The sequence below is a fragment of the Rhinatrema bivittatum genome, chromosome 13 (genome assembly GCF_901001135.1).
Source record: "Rhinatrema bivittatum chromosome 13, aRhiBiv1.1, whole genome shotgun sequence".
Classification (NCBI taxonomy): domain Eukaryota; kingdom Metazoa; phylum Chordata; class Amphibia; order Gymnophiona; family Rhinatrematidae; genus Rhinatrema; species Rhinatrema bivittatum.
The window spans coordinates 5,423,635-5,435,703 of NC_042627.1; the positions used below are offsets into that span (position 1 = coordinate 5,423,635).

The 12,069-nt window shown below is 43.6% G+C and overlaps 1 protein-coding gene across 2 annotated transcripts in view; it reads right to left on the reverse strand.

Annotated features, from left to right (window-relative positions):
• The window catches only part of LOC115075385 (apolipoprotein L1-like), a 74,080-nt gene that overhangs the window by 37,203 nt on the left and 24,808 nt on the right, over nucleotides 1-12,069 (reverse strand). The gene's annotated exons all lie outside the window — the stretch shown is intronic.

Below are 12,069 nucleotides of genomic sequence, written 5' to 3' on the forward strand. Positions count from 1 at the left end.
GTATCGATCCAAAATAAAACAAAAGTCAGAATTAAAATAGATCTGTTTAAAAATGAAAAGAAATCAAACCGGGAAAAAATATACTCTTCAAGTGTTACATCCCACATGGCAGAGAAGACTTTATGTTGGCAACATGGAAAAATATAAAATCTGGCATTCAAGAAAATTAACATAATGGTTAAAGTAAAATTACAGTTTCATTGAAACTAGATGGGAAACAGAATTACTTTGCATGGACATCCAGACCATAGCTTGGGAATACCAGCATCAATGAGGAATTTATAGTTTCAAGGACAAGCATGCATATTAGTGCTGTCTGTTAGCTCTCAACATTTGTGGCTCTGGTCTGTGCAAAATAAATATCCTGTTGTGCTTGCAGTTTAAATGATTGAACAGTATTTTCAACACACTCCTAGGCTAACCTATCATTCTGATATGCCTTGATTCAGCGAATAGCGGTCATGTTGCTACTTTCTTGACTCTATTGTTATGCCTCTAGGAGGCACTGTCACAAATTGTAGGGTGATAGCTGCTCTCCATCTGCAGATATAAAACTCTTTTTGTTTCCTTTACTAAGGTAATAATGTATAAGAGAAAAAACAATCTAAACTGCAAATATGATTAAATTATGTTGCAAATTACTGCTACAAACATGATTTTGAATTGGAACCTCATTGGTTAAAGGTAAAACTGATATATATATCTGTTATCATTAGGAGATGACATTTTTAATTAACAAATACTTTAGCATTAAATATTAGAGATGTGGTTCGTTTATCACAAATTAGGCAATTTTGTTGAAATTGTCTAATTTGTCGTGGGTCAGGGACCCCGAAACTGATTTTCCCCGAACTATGAGGAAAATTAGTTTTTCTGGTTTGTACGGGGGGAGGGGCACATTTTATTTTTTAAAATAAAAAACCACCCCAAGCATTAAAATTCACTGTAATACAACCCCCCCTCCACCATCCTGATCCCTCCCCAAGACTTACTAACATCCCTGGTGGTCCAGCGGGGTCCCACGAGGGATTTCTCCCTCAGTGCTGTCTGACTTTCGGGCCTGCCTCGCATCAAAATGGCGCCAATAGCCTTTGACCTACTATGTCACAGGGGCTACCGGTGCTATTGGTCAGCCCCTGTCACATGGCCATCGGTGCCATCTTGTGCTCCTATCATGTGACAGGGGCTGACCAATGGCACCGGTAGCCCCTGTGACTTAGTAAGTGTAATGGCTATCGGCGCCATTTTGATTATTGGCAGCAGACGGTCCGAGTGCAGGAGGTCACTCCCGGACCCCTGCTGGACTTTTGGCAAGTCTTGTGGGGGTCAGGAGGGTCTCCCAAGACTTGCCAAACGTCCCTGGTGGTCCACTGGGGGCCGGGAGCGACCTCCTGCACTCGGACCGTTGGCTGCCAGTATTCAAAATGGCGCCGATAGCCGTTGCACTTACTATGTCACAGGGGCTACTGGTGCCATTGGTCAGCCCCTGTCACATGGTAGAAGCACAAGATGGTGCCGATGGCCATGTGACAGGGGATGACCAATGGCTCCGGTAGCCCCTGTGACATAGTAGGTCAAAGGCTATTGGTGTCATTTTGATCAAAGCAGGCCAGACAGCCCGAAGGCACAGAGGGAGAAATCCCTCACGGGACCCCGCTGGACCACCAGGGATGTTAGTAAGTCTTGGGGAGGGATTGGGATGGTGGGGGGAGGGGTTGTATTTAATGTATTAAAGTGAATTTTAATGCTTGGGATGGGTTTTTTTGAGCTTCGTTTTCCCGCATCGTTTTTTGGGCCAGTTTTGTTTTTCCCTGTTTAGTTTTTGTTCATTTTTCCAAAAAACTAACCGAGGAAAAATGAACTTTACTCTGAAGCGTCCGACTCAAAAAACGACCTGGTAGAAAAAAAACGAAGCTCATCTCTATTATTTATTTATTTATTTATTATTTTTATATACCGATGTTCCTGTATAATATACATATCACACCAGTTTACAAGGAACTAAAACTGTCACCTCGGGGACAGGATACATTGAAACCAATAAACAATAAATAACATTAAACAAAAATGCATAAAAAGGCAAAATATAACTGAGAAATATATGTATATAATTTGTTTCTCTTGGACATCTATTTAATTAAATAACTCATATCCTTAATTTATTTTCCTCTCCTTTACATTACCATAGCATAACTCACTCCATCCACTAACATACCCTGAACCTCAAAAAACTTAGTGTAGTAACTCTTTATTCAAACAAAAATTCTTCCCAATAGGAGAACTCCTTCAATTCCTTTGAAAATCCTTAAACTTTCTATGACTCTATTAAGATGTCTGAGGAATAGTTTACATTAGTGCTTTGCAATATGAAATTAATCAAAACAATTTGTTACTGGATAGGATAACAAAGGCTCTATTTCCCTCTTCAGAATGATTTTTATGTAGCGCTTCAAACTTAAGATAACCAAATGAATACATTTTAATTCTCACAGGAATAAAACAACCTTTCTATTCAGCTTTTTTTTCTGCAGAGGAGTAAATTCCTGAGGGTGGGGCTACTCCTATTGTTATTGAGAAACAAACTTTCTAACTTCAGAAGTAGCACACTTCAATCATTAATTTATTGACAAAACACTTTTCACACCCACATCTAGCAGAGCAGATATCTCCTTAACCAGTAGAATTAAAATCTCACAAGAAAGACAAATTTGATTCATCTTTTAAATCTAATCACACGGGGAGACAGACAGCTACCAGATACCTGTGCATTTCTAAACAAAGTAAGAAACTATCATGAACATTTTAACTAACTTAAAAAGAAAGAAATCCTATTCTGTTCTAATATTTTTTATTTATTAAGCAAAGAAAGCAAAAAGCAGAAAAGTAAAATCCCATCTCTATCAGATCTCTATATAAACAATTACAAACAACTGCTTTGTTCAAAGAACAAAGCACTCAGAAACCAAACGCATGTTTCAACTTATTCTGCCATACAGGTTCTTTCCCTAAATAAACAGTATCTGTAGTATTTCATTACATATATTTGGGCTAGAAATTTATGAACACAGTCATATAATGTTCCAGTCTGATTCAGGACTAAAACATACATTATTGTTGTGAGCGCACCTTAGGATACTGTTGAAAGCGCCGGGGCGCGGTCGCTTCTGGCAAGGGTTGTGAGTCCATGGGCCATGGGACGACTCAAATAAGAGCCCCAAGCCACACACCATGGGAGGTGAGCCAGAGCCAGCATGGACCGATCAGAAGCAAGGCTAGAGCAAAGACAAGGATCACTGGATTACAGGATCAGCCCTCTGCTGGACCTACATGCACCATGTGACCCAGCAATGCAATGCTGGTCATGAGAGTAGCCCTCCAGCCACTCAATAGCCCTTTTGGACCCGCCGCTTGGGAACGACGAGTGTGTGAGGCCAGATGGAGGCTGAGGGCTGGAACACAGAAACACAAGTGAAGACTCAAGTTAAAGAAGGCTCAAACGAATGTTCAGGACTCTGAGGACTCAAGACGTAGACTCAGGACTCAGACAAGGATTCAGATTACTCAGAGGAGTCAGGCAAGGCTTCAGGTTAAAGAACTGGCCGAGTGCTGCAATACCGCACCCTACACAGCCCACCCGTGGGGCTGGTTACGGACCACGCTGGATGCGGGGCAGAATCCAGACTGATATGTGGAAGTTGAAGCTGGAAAATGGCGAAGATTCAGTAGAGGCCTACATCGAGGCGCACCCTATACAGCCACCTGTGGCTAGTCATGGACCACGCTGAAGCAGAGTAGGTTCAGACAGAGTCTTAGGCATGGACAGACGCAAATGCAAAGGACATACGAAGACTGGGACAGGATTCAAGCTGAGGATTCAAGATACAGGATTCTCAGACAACTCGGGATTCAAGCAGAAGTCTTCCGGAGGCTTGCACTGGGGAGGAGAAGATGGCCTTGTACCATGAGGCGCACTACACAGCTCGCCTAGGGGCTGGTCATGGACCACGATGATGGCACTCCAGGAAGGTGGACATCAAGGAACCAGGGAACTGGAGGCAGAAGCGAAGACTAAGGAATCAGAAAGGAACATCAGGAACCAGAGACTTAGGACATCAGGAACATGGAGACATCTAGAAATACAGATGAAGGAGCTCTGACGAGGGATGAGACCAGGTCATCAGGAACATCAAGACTGAGAAGCTTCAGGACACTGGGAACACCAAGACGATGGAGTCGTCAAAACAGGAGAAGACCATGGAGGACCTGGACTGAAGAAGAGGACACAGACGACTGTGAGACTCGATTAGAAGGCCCTGATGTCATCAGTATCGGGCATGGGGCTTTTCCCACCTCTGGCCCTTTAAAAGTGAGGGAGAAGCGCGTGCCCGCACCTATGGGAAGGAAGAAGAGCAGGCTGGTCAACGGCATCCTTGCCGTATGAAAACAGGGCCTGTCAGCAGCACAAGGCCTTGAAGATGCAACAAAATACAGGCAGTGGCGGGGGTGGCTTCCTGTCACTTGAAGTGAGGAAACCGGTGGCAGCTCCTTGCCGCCTGGGAGGAGAAGCAACAGTGGCATCCTGCTGCGAAGAAGAAATGACCACAGCGGCCTCCGGGCCGCACAGAAGGACGTCAGTGGCTCTCCCTGCCGCAAGGGACCAAGGCGGTGATCCAGAGCGGCCTCCTGCCACGAGGAATGGCACTGGTGGCGGCCTGTCGTTCAAGGTAAGGGGCTGCCTGCGGCTCAGTCCGCAGGCAGGATCCTAACAATTATATACAGAGAAAATGGACAAGACCCAGCTGCTACCTTCCTTATCTAACTGACATACACATTGTTTAAAGAAACCATACCTTATTAGTTTCTGGGCGAATTCAATGCTGGCCATCAAAAGAAAGTCGAGGAAACCAAACTTCCTTAAAGAATCTACTAAATTAAATTCACTGTCTATAAAAATCAACTCATTTCTCCACAACTTTAATTCCTCATTAATCTGTTTATAACTTTCAAACAGAGCAAGCAATTCATTTAAACCAATTCTCCCCATTGTTTCTACTTGCCTTTGAGAACTACTCTGAGGTTTACATAACTCCCCCCTTTCTTTTATCTTCCAACACAGTTAACTCTCCAGCTCCAAGTGTCTTTTCAAGTTCTGAAGCATCCATGGCAACTGTAAATTGAGACTGAGCTGTGATTCCTAAAGCAGATCCCCACTCCTACCAATGCATTACACCGTAACAGCAATCAGATATAAACAGAAAACCCAATTCCAAACAATGCTTTTCCAAAACCTTACCCTTCTTATACTCCTCTAAGTAATCTCAGAGCCCTGAAATCAAGGCAAGGACTTAAAAGAAGGGACTAATATTGTTATCTTAAACCTCTTTGTATTGTTTTCCAGTACAATTTTATTAACAAATATACAGGCAAATGAACCAGAGTTACTCTTAATAAGCTTTTACTAATTATGCTAGAAAGAATGTGGGCATCACTACACTTTTATATACAATTAGCAAAAAAAAAATCTTTTACTTTCAAGCAACAAAAATTATTATACTTAAATTCAGACCTGTCTTTCGCTTACCATGAAGTACTACTGTCTTCCGGGTATCACTTCTGAATAATCAGACATCCAGAAATTATCTGGATAATTTTCTTCTGACGAGAGGCCAATTAATGTCCCAATACCAGTGTTGGGTCTGAGCCTGTCCAGCAGATTCGGATGCAAGACTCTACGATGCACGGGAGCCACAACCACCACTGTGTCCCATCTGGGGTGCCAAAATGTTATGCGCAAAACATGCTGTCACAAGAACACTATACCAAAGTTTTATAGAAAGTATAATTTTATTGAACAATGTAAGTGTTGTTGGACATGGATTCGTGGGCCCCTGGTCACTGCAAGAGATAGTACCTCCCACAGAGTGGAGATCTGTGGGGACTTGAAGCAATAGGCTAGTTCTTAGCAGTAAGGAACACAGCAGAATGCAAGTCTTTATTGTACAGCAATAAAGTTGGTAACCCAAGGAATGGGCAGTGAAACTAGCCAGAAGAGGAGGCTCTCTGATGGCGTCCGGTATTGGTCTGCAGAGCGGGGTAGGCCGAGAACCCAGACACAGATGATATGCCAGTGAGGGTAGATCTGGTAGTGGTCTGCGATACAGGTTAGGCCGAGAATCTACTTCGGAAGAGATGAGACAAGGCAGAGACAAATCAAGAGAAGTGGTACTCACTCTGAAGCCAGAAACTGCTGTAGAGAGGAACCCCAAGGAGCGAGGGTCTGGGATGGAACAAGGCCCCCGAGGAGCATGTGCCTAGGCATCTTTGCTGGTGGTTGTTAACCCCGAAGGGTAGGTAGGAGCAAGGCAAGGCCCCTGAGGAGCGGGTACCTAAGTCGTTCCGGAGTGAGGGTACACAGAGCGAAGGTGTCTGGTAGCAGGCAGAGATCAGCAGGAGGGATTCCTTGCTAACTTGTAGCTGGTGTAGCGAAGGGAGTTTAAATATCCAGAGTTCATGATGTCATGCGGAGGAGATGCCCCCGAGGTTCCCGCCATGAAGCATGTAAAAGAAGGGGCTGCATGCGCATGTGCGCGCATGCCCTAGGTGATCCCAGGAGGAAAATGGTGAATGCAATCGCCCATGCCAGTACGGGGACGCAGGAAAGGTCTTCGTGTGGAAGCAGAGGCAACCATCTTACCTACTGGAACTGAACCAAGCAAGAGAAAGGTGAGCAACAGAGGGCATAGCCATCTGCGACCGACAGGCGCACCAGTACCCCCCTTCTTAGGGCCTCTCCCAGGAGGTTTGGGTTTCCGAGGATGATTTTGATGGAAGCGTCGGATCAAGTCTTTGTCAAGGATACTGACAGCAGGCTCCCAGGAGTTCTTTTCCAGTCCATATCCTTTCCAGGAAATAAGATACTCCCAGCGTTTACCTCTTTTGCGGACATCCAAAATGTCATCGACTGTATACGTGATATCTTCCTCAGCATCAAGTGGCGTGGATTCCAGAGTCTTGCTGGAGAACTCGGAAAAGATGAGCGGTTTCAGTAATGCCACATGAAAGGCATTGTGAATCTTCATGGACAGGGGTAGCTTTAAGCTGTATGTCAAACTTCCAAGACATCGGAGAACATAAAAGGGTCCGATGTATTGAGGTGCAAAGCATGCAGAGGGTAATTTGAAGTGAAGGAACTTCATTCTGAGCCATACCTTGTCTCCTGGTTGGAATTGGGGTACCTTCCTTTGATGGGCGTCATAAGTCTTCTTGGCCCTTTGGCCCGCCTTGAGAAGCAGATCCTTGGTTTGTCTCCAGAGTTGTTGTAATTCAATTGCAGTGGCTTGGGCAGCTGGAGAAGTCACAGACAGTGGCAGAGGTAATGGAGGTAATGGTGATGACCATACACAACTTGAAATGGGTTGACCCCGTAGCACAAGCAGGATGCGAGTTTAGGGCGAACTCAGCCCAGGGAAGTAATTCAGCCCAGTTGCTTTGTCTAGAGTTCACATATGCGCATAGTAATTGCTTGAGCATCCGATTTATTCTCTCTGTTTGTCCATTGGATTGTGGATGATAGACCAAAGTTAGATCCAATGAGATGTCGAATTTTCGACAAAGTGCTCTCCAAAGGTTTGCAGTAAACTGAACTCCTCTATCCGACAAGATATGTTTGGGCATGCCATGAAGACAGAAGATGTGCTTCACAAACAATTTGGCAGTTCAGCAGCAGATGGTAAACCTGGCAGTGCCATAAAGTGTGCCATTTTCAAGAAGCGATCAACTGTCACCCATATTTTTTTGTTCCCGCTGGAACGAGGCAAGTTCACCACGAAGTCGGTCGCAATGTGCGTCCATGGTTCCTCAGGTACTGGCAGCGGTTGAAGGAGGCCCCAGGGACATCCGGCAGGAGGCTTCTGTCTTGCGCAGGTAGCACAGGAGGCCACATAAGCTTGGACATCAGTTTTCATAGTAGGCCACCAATAAAAATGTTGGAGCATGGCTAGTGAGCAGCATTGCCCAGGGTGGCCGGCCAGATGGGAGTCATGTGCCCATCTTAATAGTTTCTTCCTCATTCCCTGAAGCACCACTGTTTTTCCAGCGGGGTCCACTTGAGTGATTACCAACACCACTCTCTCTGGACTGATGACGTGGCGAGGTTCATCGGGTACATCCTCAGGCGAAAAGGAGCAGGAAAGAGCATCATAAGAACATAAGAACATAAGAAATTGCCATGCTGGGTCAGACCAAGGGTCCATCAAGCCCAGCATCCTGTTTCCAACAGAGGCCAAAACCAGGCCACAAGAACCTGGCAATTACCCAAACACTAAGAAGAACCCATGCTACTGATGCAATTAATAGCAGTGGCTATTCCCTAAGTATAATTGATTAATAGCCATTAATGGACTTCTCCTCCAAGAACTTATCCAAACCTTTTTTGAACCCAGCTACACTAACTGCACTAACCACCTCCTCTGGCAACAAATTCCAGAGCTTTACTGTGCGTTGAGTGAAAAAGAATTTTCTCCGATTAGTCTTAAATGTGTTACTTGCTAACTTCATGGAATGCCCCCTAATCCTTCTATTATTCGAAAGTGTAAATAACCGAGTCACATCTACTCGTTCAAGACCTCTCATGATCTTAAAGACCTCTATCATATCCCCCCTCAGCCGTCTCTTCTCCAAGCTGAACAGCCCTAACCTCTTCAGCCTTTCCTCATAGGGGAGCTGTTCCATCCCCTTTATCATTTTGGTTGCCCTTCTCTGTACCTTCTCCATCGCAACTATATCTTTTTTGAGATGCGGCGACCAGAATTGCACACAGTATTCAAGGTGCGGTCTCACCATGGAGCGATACAGAGGCATTATGACATTTTCCGTTCTATTAACCATTCCCTTCCTAATAATTCTTAACATTCTATTTGCTTTTTTGACTGCTGCAACACACTGAGCCGACGATTTTAAAGTATTATCCACTATGATGCCTAGATCTTTTTCCTGGGTGGTAGCTCCTAATATGGAACCCAACATCGTGTAACTACAGCAAGGGTTATTTTTCCCTATATGCAACACCTTGCACTTGTCCACATTAAATTTCATTTGCCATTTGGATGCCCAATCTTCCAGTCTTGCAAGGTCCTCCTGTAATGTATCACAGTCTGCCTGTGATTTAACTACTCTGAATAATTTTGTGTCATCCGCAAATTTGATAACCTCACTCGTCTTATTCCTTTCCAGATCATATATATATATATATATTGAAAAGCACCGGTCCAAGTACAGATCCCTGAGGCACTCCACTGTTTACCCTTTTCCACTGAGAAAATTGACCATTTAATCCTACTCTCTGTTTCCTGTCTTTTAACCAGCTTGTAATCCACGAAAGGACATCGCCTCCTATCCCAAGACTTTTTAGTTTTCATAGAAGCCTCTCATGAGGGACTTTGTCAAACGCCTTCTTTTTTTTTTTTTTTTTTCAATTTTAATATTTATTTGTCAAACGCCTTCTGAAAATCCAAATACACTACATCTACCGGTTCACCTTTATCCACATGTTTATTAACCCCTTCAAAAAAAATAAAGTAGATTTGTTAGGCAAGAATTCCCTTGGGTAAATCCATGTTGACTGTGTCCCATTAAATCATGTCTTTCTATATGCTCTACGATTTTGATCTTGAGAATAGTTTCCACTATTTTTCCCAGCACTGAAGTCATCTGCCCTAATGTTCTTCTCTGCAGGACGGTATTTGAGAAGAAATTCAAATCGGTTGAAAAATAACAACCACCTAGCCTGACGGTGATTAAGGCGTTGGGCATGTGTAGATATTCCAGGTTTTATGATTGGTATACACCATTATTTGATGTGGCGCACCTTCCAACCATGGACAACACTCCTCAAAGGCCAGTTTAAGAGCTAATAATTCTTTATCTCCAATTCCATAATTCTTCTCAGCTGGAGAGAAACGCCATGAGAAAAATGAGCAGGGATGGAGGACATTGGTATCGTTGTATTGGCTCAGTACTGCACCCACGCCGACGTCGGAAGCATCGACCTCGACGATGAATGGGCGACGAGGATCGGAGTGACGAAGGCAAGAGTTTTTTTTGGAAAGCCTCTTTGAGAGTTTGAAAGGCCGCTATAGCCTCAGCAGACCATCGAAATGGATTGGCCGCTTTTCTCGTCATGGCAGTGAGTGGTGCTGTTAAAGTGGAGTAATGTTTGATGAACGTATGATAGTAGTTTGTGAAGCCGAGAAAATGGCGTAAGGCTTTTAATCCCGTAGGCTGAGGCCACTCTTGGATGCTTTTCAACTTTTGGGGATCCATTTGAAAGCCATCTTTGGACCCAATGTGCCCTAAAAAAGGCACAGATTCCTGATGAAAAGCACCCTTTGAGCTTCGCGTAGAGGTGGTTGTCTCGTAGTCTTCGAAGTACCTTTATCACATCTGCCTGATGCGTCTGAAGGTCTTGAGAGAAGATCAGGATGTCATCTAAATATACCACATGCACTGAAACAGTAAGTCTCACAGAATTTCATTCATCATATTCAGAAACATCGCTGGTGCATTGCACAAGCCGAAGGGCATGACTAAGTACTCAAAGTGTCCATCACGGGTGTTAAAGGCTGTTTGTCAGCTTCAACAGCTGTCCAGATGTCACTGGAATTCCTCCAGGTCAGGTCAGTAAGGCATTCAAGGACTGCAAGCAGGCCAAGGCAGCAGCGGATTCTGGGTCACTTGCCCTTTGAGCTCAAGCACACATCACTTTAAAGCCGCTTACTGCTCTTTTTTTTTACTCCATTTTCCGGTTTTCTCTTTCTTTTTGCTTTTGCTAGGTTTTTTTTTTTTCAAAAAACAAAACTGTGAATTGGAGAGGTAACACTGATGAAAAGTGCCATTGGGGGGCTCCCGAAGCAGTGAGGCAAGGCCAAAAATGAAGAGTGAGAAAAAAATATAGAAAAGAGAGAGAAAAGTCTGTCTATGCCCCGGCGTGGAGAAAAAAGAAAAGACTGAGGGACCTCCGAGGCAACGGTTGTGTGGGAAATCCCGCATATGCTCAATAGAGCAAAGGTTGTATGAGCTAGGAGAGAGAGGTCTGGGTTGATGCCATCAGTGCACATCACCCAAGATGATGGCTAATTCAGCCTGCTTATATATGGAGAAAAACCCATCACTCATAATAATAAAACCATACAAATAAAAAGAAAAAATATTTCAAAACTGCAGATGAATAGAACATTCAACAATTAAAAACTCATAATTGCTTTAATATTTCCCCCAAAACCCAATAAAATATTTCAAAAGGGCAGACAACAAATGACACACAAAAATAAAAACTAAGGGAAATGTTAACCAAATTATAGCTACACAATTCAAGGTTCCACATTAGGAGTCACTATTCAGGAAAAGGATCTAGGTGTCATTGTTGATAACACATTGAAATCTTCTGCTCAGCGTGCATCAGCAGCCAAGAAAGCAAACAGAATGCTAGGAATTATTAGGAAAGGAATGGAGAATAAAACAGAGCATATCATAATGACTCTGTATCTCTCTGTGGTGAGATCTCATCTTGAATATTGTGTGCAGTACCGAGAAGGGCGACCAAAAAGATAAAGTGGATGGAATGATTCCCTATGAAGAAAAGCTAAAGAAGTTAGGACTGTTCAGCTTGGAGAAGAGACAGCTGAGGGAGGATATGATAGAGGTCTAGAAAATAATGAGTGGCTAGGAACAAGTTAAATTAATTGTTTTTTTATTTTTCAAAAACTACAAACACTAGGGACACACAATGAAGTTACTAGGTGATACATTTAAAACTAATAAGAGAAAAACATAATTAAGTTCTGGAATTCATTGTCAGAGGATGTGATGAATGCTGTTAGTGAAGCTGCATTTAAAAAAGGTTTGGACATTTCCTGGATTGGCCACTGTTGGAATCAAGATCCTGGGCTTGATGGATCTTTGGTCTGATCCAGTATGGCAAGCCTTATGTTCTTATGTTACGTATTCAAACGTGAGCCAGACCTCTCATCTGGGACATCAGTTTCAAAAAGAAACTGATGTCCTGAGGCTTCT